We start from the raw sequence: 6877 nt of genomic DNA on the forward strand, positions 1-6877 counted from the left end.
AGAGAGAGAGAGAGAGAGAGAGAGAGAGAGAGAGAGAGAGAGAGAGAATATAATGCTTCAATCTGAATTCAGACTTCATAGTTCTTTCTCTGAATGTGGATAACATTTTCCATCATAAGTCATTTCGAATTGTCTTAGATCACTGTATTGCTGTGAAGAGCTATGTCTATCAAAGTTAGTCATAACTAACTGTTGCTGTTCTACTTTGCACAGATAACTTTATATATAAAAATGTACTGTGTCCTCAATCTCAATTTATATTTTCTTGTTTCCTTACAAGCACAGATCAAGTGTCTTTTGTGCAGAGCCTTTACTGATCTTTCCAACTATTTTTTTTCCCTTTATGTTACCTTTCATATACTTAGGTATTCATACACATTACATTTCCTGTATTCATTGTGTATTCTTTTATAAAATCTTAGATTATTGAAGGCATGAACTTTCAGTTTTTCATTTATGTTTGTACTACCTAACACAATTCTTCAAACATAGTAGGTGCTTAACAAATGTTTTTCAAACTTAATTAAAATGCAGTACCTGGAGCTGAATATAGTACTCTAGATGTGTTTGACATAGGACAACATAAGAATATCACTCATTGTCAAAATCCTATGCTTAAAAAAGTAACCTACATTATTCATATCTATTTTTTGGAGATTACTTTTTGTTGTTATTTTTAAAGTAGCTACTAACTTTGACTCATATTGACATTCTGCTCAAATAAAACAAAACTCCTCAGGCTTTTTAATCTAAAGATAAATTAGCCAAGATTAGTAGTTTCTTTTTTTAAAATACCAGTTAAAATTTCTGTCACTTTGCCATAGATCCATAAATTCTATGATGCAACATTATACAATTTTGCTGTCCCCTAGAATAACCAAGATAATGATGTAAATAGAATAATAATGCAAGTGTGACTTTTGATGCAATGCATCATAAAATTCATTTTCTATCCTTTATACTTCATGCCTTGGAAGATCCCTGTTGTTCACCCACCCAGACAACTCATTTCTCTCCTGCTCCCTTTTCCAGAATGGAACTAGGAAATCTCAAAACACAATGACTTATAAATGTTGCATAAGAAGAAATTTGATATATTTGCTTGTTTCTTAATCAATGAATTTCTCCTACTTGAGTAATAGCCGCATGGAGGTTATGAGTGGTACTTGTACCACTCCATTACTCTCTCTTTCACACTTTTCCCACTGACTTTTTTCAAATTTCTTTCATTATTTCTCACTTTCTACATATACAATTTCATCTTAGTTACTGTCCTTTTGCCACTTACAGGTCAACTTCTCATCCTCCAGGGATTGAAATCAATCTTATTGCAACATCCTCAAAATTCTTAATTATTTCCAGGTACACTTCCCATGGACTAGAAATATAATTAGTTCTCATGCCCTCTTGGAAAGAAAAACACCATCTTCAGCTCTTCATATAGGCTACAAAAGGGAAAGTGTACACACTGTTCACTAGGATATCTAGGCATTTTCTGTATGAGTTTGGCCTAGACTTTTTATCTCTCTTCACCTCAGTTTCCTTATTTGTAGTCTAGTTCTGTGATTACATACTCTCTGATATGGATACTCCCTCCACATCTGTTAAGCATATCTGTTACTTTTCTGAAACTTTTAGTCTTAGTGTATTGGTCTAGGACATCAAAAACTTGAATAATTTGCTTATAATTATTTTGTGTAAGAAGAAAGACTTGAGGTCAGTGTATCTACCTAATAGAGACTAGGAAAGGGAAGGATGCAGGAAGACTGAAAAATGAGCTACACATTTCCTGGACCTGGTTCAAGAAAACCTAAGAGATCTTCCATTTTGAAAATAGCATCATTTATTTCAGAGATTCCTTTCATTTTGCTGTGTGGTAGGAAACATTATTTCATTCCTTACAGTAATGAATGCACAAACCACCATTCTACTGACACCATTTTGTTGCTATTCCCATGGTTTCCAATTTGCATTGAGTACATTTTAAAATTAAAAAAGAAACCTTCAGGTCTTCACTTGCATTTTAACAATGAATCTACAATCCATTATATTTTAAGCCTTCAGACTTTTACCTTCTTGCCTATATTAATAGTGAGAATATTACAATAAATTACAGGCATTAGATTTCTGGCAAAATGCAGTTTAACATGTTGTACATTTTATAACAAAGTGCAAAAAATATCCATCTTTCTGGTGTCATAAAGCTTATTGAAAACTGATATCATGCTATTAAAGTTAATGTAATCTCTTTTTCTTTTTAACTCTGACTGACCTTTTGCCTATCCCTATAAGGTCATTTCCCTTTCAAGAGAACGAGCCTGTTCTCATTTTCCAATTTGGATTTAAAACTGAAACTAATACTGCAATATGTTGCTTTTCCAATTCATTTTTTCATAAAAAAATGATTTAATTTCCTTTTATGCTTTCTGAGTTTCCATTTGGATATTTTCCATGTTATTTCACCTCATTAAAAACATACTGCTGTCAATTTGTAGAAACAGGGTTTTGTGAGAGACAATGGGTTCTCATTTGACTACGTATAGAAAATATATTGTTCCTAGACAAAAAATTATTCCAATTTCTTGATTTAAGGTAAACTTTTTATTCATATTAGCCTTTATATGAAGTATCAACATTATATCTATTACATTATATAAATATTGAATTTTTACATTTTAGAACTTAACTCAAGGCAGTTAAAGGGGAATCAACACGAACTCAAAAGGGCTGTTTAAAAACAAAACAACAATCCATAAAATCCATTTCTAATGTTTTAGTATGAGTTTGTATCTTTGTTTCTAAATATTAGTATTTGATTTTAGGGATGTGTGTTTTAATGTTTAAAGTGGATTCATTCAAGCATGAAATTTGAATGGAAGGAATATCATAAGCAAATATGTATATATACATATATATATATATATATATATATATATATATATATATATATATAATACTGTGTTTTTTCACAGATTTCTCTTTTTAAATACACTTCCTCTGCATGTAATCTGTGGTACCTTTTAACAAGTTATATTTCCCTTCCTTATCTCTTTTAATTAGGTTTATTTTTGCTTTTACTTTGCCTAAGCTACTTCTGCTTTTTGTTTCACTGCAGCTGAAGCATAACAGATTCTACTTGAGCCCCTTACCTTTACTCTGTTTGTGTCTCTCTGCTACAAGTGTGTTTCTTGTAAGTGACATATTGTAGGATTCTGGTTTTTGATCCACTCTAATATCTGCTTCTGTTTTAGGGGAGAGTTTGTCCCATTCACATTCATAGCTGTGAGTACTACCTGTATATTTCCCTCCAGCCTATTGTTCCTTCTCTCCTTTAACTTTTTGTACTTTCTCTACTTTAACCTCTTCAACAGTGTTTTGCCTCTTATCAACTCCCTTGATCTGCTCTCCCTTCTGTCAGTGCTATTTGACCACTTTACTTATCTTTTCCTACTTCCCTGTGGGGTAAAAGAGATTTCCATATTCAACTGATTGTGGATATTATTCCCCTGTTGAGCCAATACTGATAAGAGTAAGGTTCAAGCAATGCTCATCATCCACCTTCCCATTTTCCCATTTACTGTAATAGGTCTTTCTCACCTTCTCATCTGAGGAAATTACCCCATTCAACTCCCTTCCTTCTGCACCTAATGTCCTCCTCTTTCTGATCCCTTATTTTTTTTTAGGTCATTCTCATTTGGTTACCTTATACCTGTACCCTCTGTCTATGTATATTCCTTCTGTCTGTTTTGTTAGAGATATATTTTTAAACAGTTAATTTGGGTAGTGTCTGTATGATGTGATTCCAAAAAGCAATACTTCTTAGGAAAAGATTAGTCATCTTATACATATGTGGTGCAAGAGGAAAAACTGACACAGAGGAATTAGATGGGAAAGGAGGGCTGTCAGTTCTGGATATTTTGAATCCTTACATTCTGCTGTGCACATGACAATGCTTGTATTTTTTTTTCTTTTCTAATTTTGTATTTAAGGTTTAATATTTTAGCTTATAATATGTTTCTTTTTCTTATTGTGCATTTAATTTTAGTATTTAAGGCTAAAATAAATGAGTTTTTTAAAAAGTTAGAAGTCTCATCTTCTTGTGTAAGGATGTAAACAGTTTAACTCCACTGAAACCTTAATGTTTTCTTTTCCCTTTTCACTTATTCATTCTTCTCTTGGGTGTGGATTTTGGAGTTCAAAATTTTGGTTTAGTTCTGGCCTTCTCTTTATGAAGACTTGAAATTCTAGAATTTAATTTAATGACTATTTTCCTTTGATGCATTATACTTAAGTTTACCAGATGAGTTGTTCTTAATTGTAGTCCTAGCTCCTTCACCCTCTGGAATATCATGTTCCATGATCTCAGATCCTTTAATGTGGCAGCTGCTAAGTCCTGTGTGATCCTGATTGTGACTTTTCAGTATTTGAATTGTTTCTTTCTGGCCACATATAGTATTTTTTCCTTAACCTGATAATTCTAAAATTTAATTATAATGTTTTTTTTGGTTTTTTATTTTGGTATCATTTCCTGAGCTGATCAATGGATTCTTTCAATATCTATTCTGCCTTCTGGTTCCAGGACATCAGTGTAGTTTTCCTTGGTAATTTCTTGAAAGATGCCATTCAGTTCCTCCTTTTGATTATGGTTGTCAGGTAGTCCAATGATTCTGATATTGTCTCTCCTGAATCTATTTTCTAGGACAGTTGTTTTTTACATTAGGTATTTTAAATTTTCTTCCATTTTTTTTCATTTTTTTTTGGATTGGTTTAATTGATTCTTGATATCTCATACTCATTAGCTTCCACTTGTCCAATTCAAAGTCTAATTTAAGGTATTGTGTTTTCAATTGCTTTTTGCACTTTCTTTTCCATTTGACCAATTGTACTCTTTAAGAAGTTGTTTTCTTCAATGGATTTTTGTATCACCCTTTCCATTTGTCCAATTCTATTTTTTATTTTTTTAAATTCTTTAATTTATTAATTTGTTTGTTTCCTTTTAGTTTACAGGATTCAATTCCACAATTCCTTGAATTTCACATTTTGTCCTCCTCCCTCCCCTCCCCCTCATGGTGTCTTATAATCAAGTATAGGATCTGTAAATACTTTCACATTATACAATGGTTAGGTTATAAGGATGGATTGTATCATCTGGATTGAAAAATGGTATAGAGGACATAAAATCAAATAAGAGAATGAAAAAGATCAGGTATTTTGCTTCCACCTGGATATAAATTTAGTTCTTTCTAGTTCTTTCTCTGGATGCACGTTTTTCTCTCCATCATGCGTCTTTTGGGATTGACTTATATCCCTGCATTGTTGAGAAGAGTCCAGTCTATCAAAGTTGGTCATCACATCATCACACATACGTTGTGTCTGTAATTGTGTACAAATTCCTCATGGTTCTACTCTTCTCACTCAGCATCAGTTCTTTTAAGCCTCTCCAGGTAAATATGAAGACCGCCTGCTCCCCGTTTCTTATAGCGCAATAATATTCCATAACATGCATATACCACAACTTGTTCAGCCATTCCCCAATTGATGGACGCCCCCTTAATTTCCAATTCTTTGCCACAACAAAAAGAGCTGCTATAAACATTTTTGTACATATGGGTCTTTCTCCCATTTGTATGATCTCTTTGGGATATAACCCTAGGAGTGGTATTGCTGCATCAAAGGATATGAAAGTATTTATAGCCCTTTGGGCATAGTTCCAGATTGCTCTCCAGAAAGGCTGGATCAGTTCACAACTCCACCAACAATGCATTAGTGTTCCAGTTTGCCCACATGCTCTCCAGCATTTGTCATTTTCCTGTTTTGTCATCTTAGCCAATCTGACTGGTGAGATGTGGTACCTCAGAGTTGTTTTGATTTGCATTTCTCTAATCAATAGTGAATTAGAGCATTTCTTCATGTGCTTATAGATAGGTTTAATTTCTTTCTCTGAAAACTGCCTGTTCATATCCTTTGACCATTTATCAATTGGGGAATGACTTGTATTCTTATAAATTTGACTCAGTTCTCTGTATATTTTAGAGATGAGTCCTTTGTCAGAGACATAGGTTGTAAAGATTCTTTCCCAATTTCTCACCTCCCTCTTAATCTTGGTTACATTGGCTTTATTTGTACAGAAACTTTTCAATTTCATGTAGTCAAAATTATCCATTTTACATTTTATAATGTTCTCTAATTCCTGTTTCGTCATAAAGTCATTCCCTCTCCACAAGTCTGAAAGGTAAACTATTCCTTGTTTTAGCAGACCAATTCTATTTTTTAAAGCAGTTTAAAGACTGTTTCTTCACAATTCTCCTGAATCACTTTCATTTTTTTCCCCAATTTTTCTTCTATTTCTCTTATATGATTTTAAAGCACCTTTTTGAACTCTTCCATGAATTTCTGCTGGCCTTAATACCATTTCCCATTTTTCTCTCGGCTTTTTTCCCATAAGTATCTTGACATTGTTGTCCTCTTTAGAGTTTGTGTCCTGGTCTTTCCTGTCACCATAATGACTTTGTACGGTCATGTTCTGTGTTCATTGTTTTTTGTTCATTTTTTAGGCATTTTTTCCATTTCTTTTAAATTAGAGCTCTGTGCCTGGGTTTAGAATGGACAATTTCTCAGACTTCTTGTGCAATGCTGCACTGAGGGGGTAGAATGGGGATGGCTGATGTTGCTGGAGGCCATAGGGACTGGCAGCTTACCTGGTTCTGAGCTCGGTTCTCATTGGGCCTACTAGTCTTAGTGATTTTGTCTGACGTGTTCTAATGACCAGTGGGGTGTTTCTGCATTTTCCCTTGGCTGCATTGAAATGGTCTTGCCTCTGGAGGAGTCCTGTTTGCCTGAGGCTATGTTGAAGCATGGAAGGGCTGGTCCTGGCTGC

This window comes from Petaurus breviceps, unplaced genomic scaffold, assembly GCF_028583685.1.
Source record: "Petaurus breviceps papuanus isolate PSGF00001 unplaced genomic scaffold, PetGlider_PUasm1.0 90895, whole genome shotgun sequence".
Classification (NCBI taxonomy): Eukaryota; Metazoa; Chordata; class Mammalia; order Diprotodontia; family Petauridae; genus Petaurus; species Petaurus breviceps.